This window comes from Pyxicephalus adspersus, chromosome 1, assembly GCF_032062135.1.
Source record: "Pyxicephalus adspersus chromosome 1, UCB_Pads_2.0, whole genome shotgun sequence".
Taxonomy (NCBI): Eukaryota; Metazoa; Chordata; class Amphibia; order Anura; family Pyxicephalidae; genus Pyxicephalus; species Pyxicephalus adspersus.
The window spans coordinates 112,337,022-112,353,227 of NC_092858.1; the positions used below are offsets into that span (position 1 = coordinate 112,337,022).

The 16,206-nt window shown below is 40.0% G+C and overlaps 1 protein-coding gene across 2 annotated transcripts in view; it reads right to left on the reverse strand.

The window, feature by feature from the left end:
- The window catches only part of TFEB (transcription factor EB), a 70,738-nt gene extending 55,914 nt beyond the window's left edge, over nt 1-14,824 (reverse strand). Inside the window, exon 1 of one of the 2 annotated variants that reach the window (XM_072423871.1) lies at nt 14,668-14,824. The gene's annotated coding sequence lies outside the window, so the exon portion shown is untranslated. The remainder of the gene's footprint in view (nt 1-14,667) is intronic. The other variant, XM_072423862.1, reaches the window with a different exon arrangement.
- Between the last annotated feature and the right edge of the window lie 1,382 nt (nt 14,825-16,206).

Consider the following 16,206-nt stretch of genomic DNA (forward strand, 5'->3'; position numbering starts at 1 on the left):
GGTCAATCCGAATTCGAACATCCATATTCAGGTCGAATATTAGGACAACCTGAATTCCAACACCAGCACTAGTAAGTGGCCCCTGGGGGTCCCTAATTTTCATTTTCAATTTTGGGCTCCTATGTGCACTTTCTTATGAAACAGCAACCCAAATGTTCAATCATCACAAGTTTTTAAACTCATGACCCCATATCTTGAAATTCTTTTGAGGAAATTTCGGTTAATAGTAGCTATGTGAGTACCCTGTGTACCCTAAAAGTTTTAGGTCGACAAAAAATTTGGGAGATCTGAAGAATTCAACATGGTGAGTTATTAGGCTGCAGGATAAGACAAGCAGAGTTTACATACACACTGCTGTCTCACTGTGTGGCCGATGGCATCATTACACATGCACACTCGGGTTGATAAATTTCACAAGCAATTGTTCTTTTTTGCCCATAGAACATGGGCTTTAAGAGGGAGGGGACACTGGCTGCCTGCCCCCATCTGCTAACACATGCACGAAGCTCCTAAAGCATCACATTTTAACATTATATAAAGGGTGACCTTTCCCCTTTTATATAATAGATATATTTGTTCGTTTTTTTTAATTTTTCAGGGAGGAGACCTCATCCTTGGTCTTTACAGTCATGGTGGTAAAGACTGAAGGGTAAATCCACAGCCTCCTGTAATATTTCTGTCACATATTCCAGATGGATGTGGGCTGCTCCTTCTACTCATGCCTGATGGGAATGTATCATCAGGGGCTTTCCAATAATCTAAAAAAATCAGTCTGACACATGTGCAGTGAGATCAGCATTTTCTTCACACTTTTAGGAAGACACGTCACCCGTTCTCATGCCTGTGCAGTGCAGGTTTGGGTGACGTGAGGAAGCACCTAGAAGAAAGAAAATGGCAGCACTGGACGGAACGGTGAGCATCGGAAAGAAGAGGGAAGCTAAGACAGCAAGGGACATTTGTGGACAGATCAAGTGAAAAGTGTTTTTTTTTTCAAAAAAGTTTTGCATTATCTAGATATAGCGCTAGAAGGCCACATCTGAAGTTAGGCTGAATTCACACTGGCAGGAGGCTTGCATTTTTTGCGTTTACTCCTCACTTTCCTCTCTCCAAAACGACAGCTGCTTGAAAAACTGCAAGGCCTGAAAAAGCAGATAACTTGCCGTCTGTTACCAATCCCAGGTGTCTAGCAGTTGCCAAGTAGTCACTCAGGAGTGGTAAATGGCAGTTTTTTACTGCTAATGTGAACTAAGCCTAACTTTTCACACCACATTGATCACACTAATACCCTGCACTGAACAATTTAGGCATGATACAAAAAAATGGAAAAATTGGACATACTAACAAGCCAGGCATTAAAAAGTTGGAACAAAGAATAGGGGGTAGGTAAAACACTGACACAATATTAGAAGTTACAGGATACCTATGGCATTAACAACTGGTAGCACTACATTGGCTGTGTCTTGCTCCTCCCACTTTTTTTTACAGCTTCCCACCACCTGGCTGAAAACAATTTCTGGGGAAAACACTGTAATGTTAAAATGTTCTACCCTCAGCTTCTGTAAATTTATCTAACCAACCAATGAGTTCATAAATGCCAAATATTTTTTTGATTTGTCTAAATTATTGATATTTGTCTGCACTTTAAACAATCAGTAATAATCCTCAATACCTTCAAATCAGAACCATACTTTTTCTGCTTGATTTACAGAACCCTGAAGGCAATGTAGAACATTTTCAGAAACAATGCTTTAAAATAGTAAATACCTGTTAAGCACTCATTGATTGCTTGATTTTTGTATTTAAATGTTTTTAGTGTAACATGTGGCCAAAGAAAACACAGGGTTTCGTCCAGGATGACAGTTTTTTCTTTTTTTTTCCTTTTGACCTGAAGGTGTCAAATGAGCTTCTCTGATACATCTAACAAGGAAATGGCTACAACTGGAGCTGTTGTCAGGACTGCAAATTGTGGAACGTGTATGGACCGGTTCTTAAGATCCCTCCCTGTTTCCATACAAAAGTGGGTGAGCCATGGAGACCCGTCGACAGCCAACAAGCTAAGCTGGTGGACCTAGTGGAAAGGTACTTGGTTGCCGAGAACATAAACACCTCCCTTCAGTACTTACAGACTTTCCACCCCATGACCAGACCATCCCCAGTTGTGGGTAAGAGTGAACCAAGGGATGGGGGTGGAGAGAGCGTAAAAAGGGGAGCTAAGGGTAATAGATAGACACCAGTCAATGTATGGTGGGAGAGACTGGGAACGCTAGCCCCCCAGGAGGGAGCCAAACATGTTATTTGTTACCACTGCTGGGAAGGACATATTGCTGCAAAATTCCCTGTGGTGGATGAATCAATGCACTGTGACTTTCTGAGTGGCAGACGACAGTCTCTTTTTGCCACCATTGCAAGCCCTGCTATACGGGGCAATATATTGGTGTAAAATGTATATGAATACCAAACTGATTGTGGGGCTGTTAGACTCAGGCAGTGTGGTAATGCTGGTGAAAGCTGAGCTAGTGGTTACAGAGACCTCCTGTCTTAAAATAGTGGGGGTAACATGTGTACACGGGGATACTAGGCAGTATCTTTTGAAACCCCCCTAGATAAACTTTGTCATTAGGTTGGGCTGGTTCCCCACTTACCATACCATGCTATCACACTGATCAAGGAACCTCGTTTATGAGAGACGAGTTGATTGATCAGTTGGGGAATGCTAGATACATGACCAACTTAGATCTCACCAAAGGATATTTGCAAATCCCCCTTTTCGAGTCAGCTAAGAAGAAAACTGCTTTTGTGACCCCTGTTGGAGCATTCCAGTATCGACATATGCCCTTCGAACTACAGAATGCTTCAGCTATGTTTCACCGGGCATAGTTCTCCCCAGAGGTTTTTAGCCGGTTGCTCCGCCCGGCTGATTTAAATACCCCGCCCAGCTCTCGGCAGCTCTCATCCTCGGATGCACAGATCTCAGGCTGCTCTGTGTCATCCGTTCAGAGGATTGCACACAGCTCAGCCTTCATGTGAAGGGGACACAGGCAGCCTCGCCCCCATCTCATAGCACGAGCTCTGTCTGTGAAATGTATCCATCTCTAGCTCTGCGTGTGAATTCTGCATCCTCACAGCTCTGTGTACAAACCTCCATATCCCTAAACTGTATGTCACAATGACCTGTAATTTTCAGGGTGTACAGGGGACCCTCATAGATACTAGTTATTATAATTACAGCCCCCCAGCTTTAAAGAATTTCAAGATATGGAGGTCACAAATGTAAAAAGTTATGAAAATTGAACTTTGGGGTTGCTGTTTCAGAGGAAAGTGAAAATTGGGGACCCCGGGGGCCACTAACATAGCAAGGAGCATTGGGGTGGGGCCCCTAAATATATACCTACTTGTCAAACTACTGTCTGCTTCTCTTACTAAATTTGCCGTGTTTTGCCACACCCCCTTTTTTACCACCCAGCTACAGCTTCCTACCACCCGGCTGAAAAAAATTTCTGGGGAGAACACTGCCGGGTGATAGATAAGGTACTCCGACCCCATCAAAAATATGCTGCGGCCTACCTGGATGACATAATTAGTGCAGATTGGGTCTCGCATTTACTAAAGGTTCAGGCAGTGCTAAACGCACTAAGGAAAGCCGGGTAGTTGCAAACCCTAAAAAGTGCGCTATTTGGCCGGAAGAAGCCAAATATTTGGGGTACACCACTGGAAGAGGAATAAAAAAGCCTCAGAAAAAGAAAGTGGAGGCCATCCAGAATGGGCCACGTCCAATTATTAAAAAGCAGGTTTGTGTTTTCTTGGGGATCGCCGGCTATTATAGGCGCTTTATACCTCACTTTGCATCCCAGGCCGTTCCCCACACAAGTGAAAGGGAATCAGTAATGGTTAAATGGTCCCCAGAAGCAGAAGCTGCCTTTGGGGCATTAAAGAAGGCTTTGTGTAGCGAGCCAGTATTTATAGATTCTCCTGAATTTCTAAGGAGTTTTTGGTGCAGACGGATGCGTCGGATGTTGGACTAGGAGCAGTGCTATCCCAGGTTCAAAATGGGGAAGAACACCCCATTGTTTACCTCACTCGGAAGTTAAAGGCCCATGAGTTAAATCCTACGATTGAAAAAGAATGTTTGGCTGTGAAATGGACTCTTAATTCCTTGGTGGGCAGACAGTTTCTGCTAATAACTGATCCTTCCCCAATAAAGTGGATGGCCGTAAAACAAGGAGACTAACAGGAGTTAATAGATGGTCCTTAGCCCTTCAAGAATTTAGTTTTATTGTCAAGCATAGTTCTGGTGTACAGATAGGGAATGCTGAAGCTTTATCTTGGGTTCATTATCTACTTGGCAACCTGTGTCCCAACCCTAAGGTTGAAACAAGAGGGGGGGGGGGGGGGGTTATGTACCAGCTGACCAAAGAAATCACAGGGTTTCGTCCAGGATGACAGGTTCATTTGCCCCAGATAGAGGTTATACGCAGAGTATTTTTTTTGTTTAGTCAGTTTTTTCCTTTTGACCTGAAGGTGGGGTTGAAGTACCAAGAACCAAGCTGAATGACAATGACCTTCTTGGCCAGGTGGGGGAGCTAAAGAGGCCTGGGTATGATCAGGTGTAACTGTCTCAGCTTAAATGCATCCTGAAAATAAGGCTGGGGATATAAACTCCCAGCCTGCTTATCCCTGTGGCTCTGGTCTTGCTGGTGAGCTGGGAGGATGGTCAAGGGTAACTGCGAGTAAAGACACAGATGTTGTTGAAAAAGCTGTATGGTGAGAGTTTTGCACAGCACTAGGTTGGGCTGGATTGTTAGTAAAGGGATCTAACAGTGAATTAGAGGCCAAGTGGCTAGGCTTTATTTTTGCTGTTTGTTTTATTTTGCCTGTTTTTTGTGTGTAAATTGTATTAGTGAATAAAAACCCCTATTGCACAGATAACCTGCTGGCCCTGTTTCCTGTTTGAAACAATCCCCATTGCTATGGGTGATCTCACACTGGCTACTAGGCAAAATGTATCCTTCATTTGAAACTGAATGAAGATGAATATACACAGGCTCTGATTGTAGACAAATGCACTAATGCTTGCTGGGAAAATGAAGGGAACAATACAAGTGAATAGAGACGGAAGTTTTAACGTGAAGCATTACAATGCACAGCAAATTCTTCACCATGCCTTTGCTCACCACAACAGGACATGAGTATGTGAGTACAACAGAACATGGCAGTACCAGGATGTACCCCTGTGTACAAAGTTTTATCTTAAGTTTTCTACCTGTGTGTTTGTTGAAAGTTTATTTATCAAGCTGTTGGTATATCCACCTAATAAACACCGAACACCACATAACAGTACATTTAGAAGGTTTTTTTACCAAGTTTTAGATGTTTTATATCTTTAGTATACAGAAAATTTGTATATTAAAAAGATGCATATTGTCCCTGTGTTAACATAGGGCATTTGTCTACTGAATGAGTATCCTAATTGTACTGATTATCACAGACTGAACTTAATAGCTATGAAAGGCAGGACAGTTGATGTGACTCACAAACCCTATTTAGCTCACTGGATACAGAAGCATGGAGGCTGTGTCTGTGTTTTGGTGTGTGTGGGGAGGGGGATCTCAAGCTTAGCTGTGAAATTTAGGTGATGTGTTTGACAGCTGAAAACAGGAGGGTGCTGCTGGGTAAGAGTGATCTTTACTGGGTGGCAGTGCTGCTGTATTTCAACCTACCACTCATTTGCTATTTACAGGTTTACTTGTACTAACTACATGCCTAAGGGGTTAAGATCTTCTTTTGAATTATTAAAAAAAAACAAAAAAAAAAAAAACAAAGAAAACTGTGCCAATTTGTTTCATTAGCATTTCTTGCACTGTATCAGAAATGCCCTGCACAAATGCCCTGTTTCTGTGACCCATTCACCCAGCACATAGCTATAAATCAACAATAACCAATATTACCACCTTCACTAGAGGTGGTACAAACTAAATTTACTACTATAAATAACAGACTAAAATAAAATAACTGTAATTCATGCATATCATGTAGCAACAACAAAACAGGTTTACAGCTTTATACTTGCATGTTAAGAATGTGTTGTAAACTATCTACACAAGAAAGTTTACTGTACTTCCGCTTCCAGTTCTACAGTCCTGGTATTCTCCTGAGAGCCCTGAATCCTGTGGTGCTTTACATTTAAAGACTGACATATCCCTGTAGTTTTCACTTTCTTTCATGACCATCACTATGACTGCCTGCCCATAGGAACGTAAAGAAAATGGGGAAGCATTTTAAATACTCAAGAAAGACATTATGGATGGAGAAGGAAATGTAATCACAGACCAGACATCAGTGGTCTGGAACTCGCAGGTTATCACCACAAAATTAGTTTATTTGCAGATGATGCCTTATTGATTATATCCAGTCCTGTGTTTTCTTTGCCCAATCTCCTATCAACATTAGCCTCCTTTGGTGAGGTATAAGGCCTTCAAATAATCATTATAAATGGTTGGCACTGAATATCAATCTCCCAGATGCACTCACTACCCACCTTAAGAAAACCTTTCCTTTTCGCTGGAAACAATCAAAATTAATGTATTATGGTGTCTATATCACAGCCTCATATGACATGCTCTTTGAGGCAAACTATCCAGCTTTGATCGGTCAGGCTGGATTACTTCTGGAAACTTGGAAGAGGTATCCGATATCATGTTTGGGGCATATTGCCCAGTGAAGATGACATTCCTGCCTAGGTTTCTATATCCCTTTTGGGTACTCACGATATTAGTCGCCTCATTACCTACATTCAGTACACAGATTGATACTCCATTTTATCTGTGGGAATGTGGCTATGCATCCCTAAACAAGCCTTTTTCGAATTGAAGGAAGAGGGGGGCCTCTCTGTACCTCATATCTATAACTTCTACCTTCCAATTGATGTGACAGACATAAGCACGCAGGAGGCCTAATATCCCCCCACACTCCTTTGGCACCCCTAGTTCTTAACAGGTAATTTCCTCCAGGCCACACTAACTCTTCATTCAGCATTTATTTGGTGGAGGGCTCATAACCTGAGAAAGGTTTATGGCATGATCCCTATACATGGTACTGAAGCTTTGTTTCCCTGAGGCACACGTATGCAATCCCACCCACCGAGATTTCTGCAGATCAAACACTTTGTGTTAGAAACATGTAAAAAAAAATGTAATCCGTTAAGGATGGCCACGTTTGAAAGCATTTGTAGGTGACTCCCCAACCCTAAAGGTAATATAAAATAAATCTACAGTTCCCAATTAGCCAAACCACTATTGAAACCACATGCCTATATGTCCAACTAGGATACAAATTTACATGTGAAACTTGGCCATGAGATGTGGGGTTTTTTATGGGATTGTACAACCTGGTGCTCCTCTAACAGCACCGCTATTGAAGCAAACTACAGGTATTCCTGGGTTACATGAGATAGGGACTGTAGGTTTGTTCTTAGGTTGAATTTGTATGCAAGTCAGAACAGGTACATTATTTTATCAAATGCAGTTAGGACAGATGTTTGTCTCCACATATTAGGCAGCATGGTGTTAGTTACTGCACAAAAACCTCTCCGAAAAAGAAAAAAAAAAAACTTTATCCTTGACATTCATTAACTTGTGGAGCAAGCTGTGCTTTGATATGCAAAAAGAAACAACTGCAGAGTTTGTCTTGGTCATAAAAGAGTTTGAGGCTGCAGAAAGCTCAGTCCTTAAGATCACCCACAACCGCAGCTGTGTTTAGCAAAAGATTTCTTCTGCAAATCATGCAAACCGCCTGCTCCCCCTTCAAGCCTCAGTTCTGAACAGGAGCAAGCAGGGAAGCCCGGTTCGTATCTAGGAGGCGTCCGTATGTCAGATGTCCTTAACCCGGGAACTACCTGCATAAACTAATAATGGGTTGGTCCTTAACCCGGGAACTACCTGTATAAACTAATAATGGGTTGGTACATTGTGCCTGCTAGACTCTGTAAATTCTCACCCACCTCCACTGGAGTGTGCTTCGGAGGGTGATCAGCCAAGTGCACACATCTAGTGGGTATGCCCAAAAATAGATTTTGGATTGCTGTCTTTAAATTTGTGTATACGGTACTGGGTAGATCTATACCAAAAGATTCCAAGGTCGCTCTGCTAAATGTCAAACCTGATCATTGTACGTTTTCCCTTAGCTCCAGTTTATTTTCACAGCAGCCAAGCAGGTGCTTAGATTAAAAAATGACTGACGTTTTGCAAGACACGAATAAAACATTTCAGAAAGAATGGTAACCGTTGATTACACACAACTTGCAATCTGACTTTTTTTGGTCCTTAAAAAAGATTTAACCCAATGTCTTGCACCATGGAACATGAATAAAGCTGCAGAGTTGACTGATTCTGCAGACTACTTAAACTCCACCCTCAGCCAGACCTCCCCTTCTCCCCCTATCCTCCTGTGTGATGTTCCTGCTCTTGTGTTTGACAGAGTATACTTTAGGGCAACATCCTCTATGCTTTAAGTTATGCACATTGGGACAGTGGACTTCAAATGTGTTTTTTTTTGCTGGGACTTTTCATTACCTCAACAATTTACCAGTGACTTTGTTATGAATCAATAATGTTTATTGGATGATTGAAGGGTCCCCCCCTCTACTTTTACAAATCTTTCTTAACTCATTTTTGCTCCCCCCCCCCCCCCCCCCTTACTTTTTACTGCATTGTTTATATTGTACATGTATTTAAGTGCAAATGTTCTATGTTTAATATTTTGTTTGAAAAACCAATAAAAATGTATTGAAAAAGAAATGTAGCCAGATACATAAACCTACATTTCTTTTGTTTTCTTTTTTTGATTTTTCATATTTTCTGACATTTGCTTGCAGTAACATTGCTGTGCGTTTTTTCAACCATTACATGCAGCATCCAGAGGTAGATTACAGATCCAACTGTTTGCATGGATTATGCAATTTCAAAAAATCACATTGCTTCTTACTGTAAGCAAATGCCTACAAGTGTTTCCTAATGCCTAAAAAACCCCTGTACTTACCACCTGTTACCGATCCCGGGTGCCTATTGGCCATCGCTTGGCTAGACTTCCCTCATCCATGTATCTTATAAAGTCAAAATAGGTTTTGTATTTATAGTTTCCATCTATTTTTACATAAACATAAGTACCTAAATAAGTCTTCTGGTATAAACTGTGGATTTGTATAGCAGAGTCCATAAGGATTTATATCTGGGATATGTTCATTTCCCTAGTGGTTGAACTTGATGGTCTTTTTTCAACCTGACCTACTATGTAAGAGTTATAGCCACGCCATATACATAATAATGTGTTTCATAAATATGCCTGCCACTTAACCAACTTCAGGACCCTAAAACTAGCAGAGTGCTATACAAGTTTAGTGTGTGAAAAAAGGTAAAAAGCCAGGAGCTCTTTTCCAGTCTTGGCATGCTCCCTTTTGCACTAAGCTGAGAAAACTCTGTAGTGCACTGTAGGTTCGATACCACTGTTGTATTTTCTGAATGGGTCATAAGATGCGGTATGGAGTGACACTTCAGTATGCAAACACCCTTCTGAGTATACCTGTGAATAGCAATATACATTAGCCTCAGACTACATACATCTGAATAATAATCATCAGTGTATAGAACAGAGAGTAACAGTCCTTCCCTGCAGGGTGAAAGCCTAAAGGGTTTTTACTGCTTTTTATTTGATGAGATGAAACTAAACATTGGGCTGTGTACACACATGTAATTTTTGTAGCTGGACATTATCTTTCATGACAGTGAGGGATACATGAATGAACGAGTGTTGTACACACAAGCTGTTCTGGTCCATGGAGTGGGGAGGGGGGAGAACGAGAGAGCGGCATCCGCTGTTCTGGACTCCCTTTATTTGTATATCAGTCTTTCCCCATGATTTTTCATGGATCTGTCCTGATGGATCCATGAACAATGTCGGGCGACCTCTGTACACATGTCAGATTGGTGCCTAAGTCAATCAACTGAGGCGTGTGCATAGCTTTAGAATGTCTGGTTTTCTTCAAAAGACAAACTATTTTTTTTGAAGTTCTAACATTTTATACCCTGTAAAGTTAAACTGATGTGAATCTTATGTAAACAAAGCATGGTGCTCTATCTGACCATTTTATTTCTAAATAATAGGCATTTTTTTATAAATGACCCATATCCAAAACATTTCACTTTGAGGAAGTGTGTCTGTGTGTCTGTTCCATGTTTTTTTCTTGCTATACAGAAAAAGCCCTTTATTAAAAGTTAAATGGGCATACAGCACATTCTGACTGCCAGCAATGCTATCAGCAGCAGAGGCTATAGATGCAAACAGTATAGACAAGTATAATTTTACACACAGCTTGCCATCTAAAATAAAAATTAAAAGATTTTGGTATTTTTGACTATTTGACTATGCTTTAATAACACCTATTTTATGGTTAACATTTTTAATGAGCTGATGCTCCTGGTGTTAGGGTATCCTATTCACTTTAAATGTGCCTTTACAGCCTAATGCACAGGACACAAGACACAAGACACATCAACACACAAAACAACATCCCAATGTTAACTCCAGAGCACTGTAAGGCAGGTGCATTTGTTTTTCTAGAATGTATGTAGGTACAGAAGTAGCAGTGCTTTGTGACAAATTCTAGAAAAAAATGCATATTTCAAAATAATGTATAACTCTTAAATAAATAATGTATAACGGTTAGCATTTCAATGCCATATAAAATAGCTATATGTAACAGTAATGTTGTATTTATAAACAATCATTAAATACTAAACTAATTTGATTTCTTCTTTAACTTTTACAAGATCGTACACACATTAACGACAAGGGTAGGAGGGGAGGGGGTGCTCAATAATCCCAGCTATGTTGCAATCATTAGCTCACTGAGGTTACAACACTGCAGTTCTGCAAATATTCCTCTCGTCTCTCACAAACAAATCTCTGAAACTGTTCCATTTTTTACTAAACAACACAAAAATATTTTTGAATATACACAGTATGGCATTTCAACATAGAAAGCTTAAAAGGTACAATTTAACTGTAGAAAAGATAAGAGAATAGGTGCTAGCCATCAGGCAATGTAATACTGATTATTGTGTGAAAGAGGAATGAAGGTAACCACCAAAATTATAAACTTACTATACATTTTTCGAAATTCCTGCTGAACAATGCAAAAAAAATCTGTGTGGGAGGCACATGTGACACAGTGGGGATGATTTGTTGGAAATATAGTTTTTTACTATTTATTGTAAGTAGATGTTCATTTTGCAAAGTGAATGTTCATTAAATTGGTGAATAAAGTGAAGTTGTCCAAAGGAAATTGGCTTGCCTGTGACTGGATGACTGAGGCTCTATGGGGTCGCCTAAACAGCCGACTTATGTATGTGTAAAAGGTGATCTTTTGTTGTAGCAGAAGGCATACTGAAACATTATTAGACTACAGTAGAACCTCCAGATTAGATGATTTACCCTTTACAAGAACTCACAAGTCATTGGCAAGGTGGTTTAAGTTGAAAATCTTGAAAATCTTTTCAGGTAGATTTATTTATGCCCTCTAAGCAGGGAACAGAAGTGTCTGCAGCGCACACTTCCCACCCTTTTTTCATAAACTAAACACATTTTTTTTATTGACATGATGTCTGAGTGCAGTCAGATCTAAATTCCCTTTTTACGTAAAAAAGTCTTTAGGGACGATTGCCCTGACAAAGTTTTAAAAATGTTTGTGGGATCGGGCAGCCTGCGAACATCATGCCAGAGTGAGAACTGGTGCCGGATAAGTGCAGTTACTAAGCAAAGAGCACTTATGTATATTTGTTCAGAACTGTAGGATGATCGAACATTTGTAAGACACCAGCAGATATCACTTATCCAGGATTGTCATGGAGAAAAATAATGAAATATCATTAGTTTTATTGATGAGCCAGTGCCAAAGGCTTCCATAAAGCACCTTCTCTGCACCTCACTATAGGTTTACCACAAAAGGGTACACAGTGTGAGTTTTTGTTTTTAGGGACCTTGCGTTATGCATTGCAGCCTTCAATTTGTGGTACCACAGAAGACAACTTCCTTATTTAATAAAGGTTTTCTTTTGATAAGTATTTATTTTTATAGAAAGTAACTCAAAGTATCCAAGCAAAATTTATTCTGTGAAATTAGAACCAGATTTTGGTGTGTTCATTGGGTTTTTGTAATTATTAATAGGCATCTAAGAATACGATTTCTTAACTGAAAAGGGTAAGGATAAGATACAAACAATACCAAAAGCATCAGTAAATTATAAATGTGAGCAACAATAGGCTCGATTCCTGGTAGCTATTAGCACTAACCTCTGGCCTTACCTTTCATCATGGACAGTTGTCCTCCCTTGTACTGAAATTACCTTCTCTAATTTCACTGCAAACAGTAAACAGCCCACAATGTACATTAGAACCTGCAGTAAATCAGATAGAATCTGCCTCATTTCCTGGCTAATGAACATCTAGCCATTTCCTACCCACTGGACTGGTCTGGTTTTTTCATTCACTGGATTTTAATCCTTCCAATCATAGAGGCTGAACAATACATACGGTTGTTTCCACAGCTTACTATTTATGAAAAAAAACTTCTGCTTACAAAGGCCAAAAATTATTATTCCATTATATATATATATATATATATATATATTATAAAAAATAAAAATGACAATTAATTTATTGAAGAGTCCAAAAGTCCTGCCTACGAGCAGACAGGTTTTTTTTATTTTATTATTATTTTTCATATGGACCCTTAAATGGTGGGTTTTGCATTCCCATCCAAGTCAGAAGGAGGTGAACTGAAGCCATATGCAACTGCCAATTAATTCAAAGCTGTCTCAAACTGATGCCATCAACACAAGCCCATAGCTTGTTGACACAGACTCTAACTGGAAAACTCTCCCCCTTTCAAACAGACCTGAAAGTTTCCTGGGATTAGACATCTATGACTTCATGGCTATGCTGCACCACTTTGTGGTATCTGCTTTTAGGCTGGTCTTTAAACGTATGAAATAATCATAACTTCACTTTAAATATGTTCTTTCATACACAGACATGTATAAGTCTGTCTATATCAGAATCCATTTTTTTATGTTAGCCTCCTTTAATCCCGTATTTAAAAACTCAGGCTAGAAGAGGGTGGCAGTGCATTGTACAGAGATGCCCCCATTGGCAGTCGTGATGGTAGCATACTTCACTCCAGTCAGTAGTGTGGGTTCGTGATCAAGTTACAGTACATTTCTTAACTAGAGTTAAGACAATTGAAGTCACTGACCGTGCTGTCTGCAAGGGTCACTGGAAGTATCACAAAATTGTACCCTTTAGCAGGAAAAACAGTTGGAAATATATGTATTTATCTCTAGAAGATGTTGTCTGATTGGGGCTCCACTATAGTAATCTTTCCTGAAAGACCAATAGATGTTTAATTTATAGATGTGTGACCCTGACCAGTACTAATAATACAGCAGGACACACATTTACTGTAATGTGTATACAATAAGGAACATCTTAATGTTTGCATGGGGTCCCTCTCTGCTAATGTGGCCTGGGACTGGATTAGAGACCATAGATTGTGAGTCCTTCTGATGGACCATTACTGACATGACTGTCACTCTGTACTAAACTGCGTGATATGCTGGTGTTATATAAATACAAATTTATATTAATAAATGGGCTAGAATGAGTCAGCTGACCTCATTTACATCAGATTCAAGAAAATACATCTGCTTTAACAGACAAAAATCAGATTCTTCTACTGACTTTAATAACTGCAGAAAAAAATTATATCTAACTGCTATTCTGCAATGCTGTGAGTTTTCATCTAAATAATGACCAGTTAGTTTTACAATGCTAAAACAGAACCTGATGAATAAAGACTTGGTACAAGGAATTTCATTTGAATTGAAAGAGTATAACACAATTCAAAAATTTAAATCTAAAAATAAAATCTTTAGGTGAGGCATATCCTATGTCAAATAAGTAGTGTAATGAGTGAATAAACACTAGAGCATCAAAGTGAGCCATAGTCTACAGCTGATGATTAGTTTTTTTTATTGTACTCCAGTCAGAAATTTCTTTGTAGTTTTGCATAGCTCAGCTTAGGGTTAGAGCCTCTATCATGCTTTCATTTCTGTTTGTGTTTGGGAGAATGGTGCTCATTTTTCAGATACAAGGCTGTCACCAGAACAGGCGTTTGGGGGAAAGCTCCCAATAGGGACAACTGTCAAATCAATATCCGTATTAGATATTCCAGACTTTCCAACCAAAGAAATTCTGTTGTATTGTAATGTGCTGGCTGATGAACAGGTAGAAAGTGCATGGACTGCATGGAGTGACAGGGTACTATCAGCATACACGTTATATGACTCTGCTAGATGGAATAGTCGTGACTTTTATATTCTGCAAAAAATAAACAAGTACAGCTAAACAGAAGCAGCCCTGACCTCAATAACCTCCCGCTAGCCCCGGACGTGTCCCTACTACTGACAGGTGTCACCGGAGCTCCTCCCACTCAGGCACTCCTCGGTACTCCGTGCACTGTGCCCGTGGCATGCAGTGTGTCATAGTACCCAGCCCTCCCTCCTCTTCCCACGGGTTCCTAGTATTTGTGTCCTCCTGAAGGTCACTCGCTATAGCTCACCTTCTTAGGCAAATGTCTCTTCTATTGTTGTCGCTGGAGATTGGCAGCTGCGCCCAGTAAATGTTGCCGGCGTAAACTCCAGACCCCTCTATGTGCACCCCGAACGACAACTGCTGTCATCGGCTCTTGTCACTTCAATTCGGTCACAAGGGGGAGACCTAGAGCTTTAGAGGAGACTGGGAGATGGAGTTCCCCGCCGAAGAGACTCATGGGAGAACTGATGGAGGACTAGTGTTGGCCATATTTTTTAAGGGCAAAGTTAGTTTTGCACTGTCAGTTTTCGTGTTGCTTGTTTCTAATTGTGTAATAAAATAATTTTACTAAGAATGTTTACATGCAGTTAACTCGGAATGCTCGCCATTTCTATATGCAGTGAGGAAGGTCTACGTAGTTTATGGCTGCGCAAGCTTTCTTTTATTTGGTATATAAATCTGCGCGTCTCCCTAGCGGAGAGAATGCGTTATTACATCTGTGTGGAGAGCTCTTCCCGTTAAGATGACTGTACCGGTTTCCTTTTCTCTTACTTTTCCTCACAGCGTTAAAGGGCCAGTGAACATGAATTATAGGTTATATAAATGACATTAACACGTCTATATATTACAAGACGGGCATGAAAACAGTTTTTGTAGAAACTCAACTTTAGGCTGGGTCTACACAGATGGTTTTAAAAGCACATGTAAACATTCCTTCCGTGTTTATATGCATTTTTATGCACTTTTACAAGCATTTTAAAGCTTGCTGTATAATCTCCTTAAAACTCTTATAATCGCCTAAGATGTGTTTTACCACGATTTGCCACAATTTTACATAAGCGCTTAAAGGGGTTTTATTTTAACCCCAGGAAATGAGTACAGGGGTACCTAAAACCCCCTACTCCTTCCCTGAAAGGGTTAAAATATGCGTAAAAAAAAATAAGACCAGACTTTAATGTTAAAGTATTTTACTATTTTTTTTTTTTTTTTTTACAGGTTATCCTACAATGAAAGGATAACTCCCACTGCTCCATTCATGACATGACCACAGCTTGGGACTCCTCACAGTGTGGGATCCTGAGGCACTAGAGGGCAAATGAGGACAATTCTCCTGATTCACCTCTAGTGTTAAATGGCTAAAAAAAAGGAAACCCGAAAAACACTTGATCTGTCATCAGGGTTTCCCTTTTCTTAGCCAATCCATGGAAGTGAGTTCACTGCACTTGCGGCACTAGAGGAGTTTTAGGACGTGCTCTGTACCCATGTGGGTACAGAGCATGTGCAACAACTCATCTGGGTGCAGTGAACTCACACGACCTCTCCCTTGATTGTGGGATAACCTGTATAAAAAAGTTTAACAGTTAATCATAAAACACACACATCTAATAAAATACTTTAACAATAAAGTCTTGTCTTAATTTTTACATATATTTTTAACTCTTTCAGGGAATGAGTAATGGGTTGTATGTACCCTTGTACTCATTTCCCAGGGTGGGGATTCCAAAGTGCTGCTAAAAACGCTTATAAAAGCCTCCATTGTTTTCAATAGAAGCTTTCATAAAATGCT